The sequence below is a fragment of the Octopus bimaculoides genome, chromosome 2, assembly GCF_001194135.2.
Source record: "Octopus bimaculoides isolate UCB-OBI-ISO-001 chromosome 2, ASM119413v2, whole genome shotgun sequence".
NCBI lineage: Eukaryota > Metazoa > Mollusca > Cephalopoda > Octopoda > Octopodidae > Octopus > Octopus bimaculoides.
In genome coordinates, this window is record NC_068982.1 from 15,973,518 (window position 1) to 15,974,850 (window position 1,333).

Here is a 1,333-nt window from a genome sequence, read left to right on the forward strand (position 1 = left end):
ATATATATATATATATATGTGTGTGTGTGTGTGTGAGTGTGTGTGTGTGTTCACTAATGAAACATTTAATTTTACCTCTGTTACTAATTTCCACCAGTGGAATGCCGAGGAACACCATTTTAAACTGTGTCGTATAATTTGGCTCAATGGGAGCTTAATCTTCTTCTATCAGATACCCACCAAGTAGTCCTAATTATTTCAGCACGTTTACTTAATTAATTCAATCTACGGGTGGTTTAATTTATGTAGTACTGCTATGGAAAGATTAAAAGCAAATAGTATATTGAAAATCTACTTAAAGGAAACAGTACAAAGGAAGAATTTAATTACGGAATTGATAAGTAATTATAGTCAGCATTGTAATCATTAGAGAATGATATAAGTTTCAGTTTCGTTTGTAGCATTGAGAAAATTTTAGATCGTAATGAAGCCGCATTTCAAAGTTAATATCAATTACGTTGAGTCTCACATATATTTCACTCGTGTTTTGTCAATGTGGTGCAACATGGTACGACTTGGGCAGGATAAATTTAAATGATAAATGAAGTCTGCGTATATGGGTGACATATGAGTGATTGTATGTATATAGACATTCCATTCATATACACATGAACGTATGGGTACATGGATATGTATGTATGTATGTATGTATGTATGTATGTATGTATATATATATATATATATATATATATATATATATATACAAGAATAAGGGCAGGGAATCGTCAATTAGTAATAGAATTAATAATTAACAATTTTGCCATATATATGAAATACAAATTGACTACAGGATATCACCAGCGAGTGAAAAATACGTAAGCACATAAAGAGAGACAAGTACGGGACAAAATACCAAAAGAAGTTTAACTCCTCCACAGTTGTCGACTGTTCATTACTCCCTATTTTGAGCTTTCAACGACAAGATAGGAGACCTTCATAAAATAGCAGCATTCATAAATTTTTAAAATATAAAGTTTGTGGAGAGTTAGAGCCTCGAAAGAACAAACAATGACAGAATGGACGTACAGAGTAAACAATCGACGGAGACAAACATTAAGGGCTGTTAGGCCAAAACGAATTGTAATGGGTAACGCCTAGGAGAAATTTTGAACGGATATAGAATAAATAGAAGAGAAGAAAATAGTAGAAGAGAGAAATGTTGGGAGACGAGAGAAATAACTTTCAGCTAGGTGGATGTTTAAAATAAATTTATTTATATATATACCAAACTAGTTTCAACAGTATTTTTATCAATGGTAAAAATTTAGAATTATGAATGATAAAACACACACACACACACACACACACACACACACACACACACACACACACA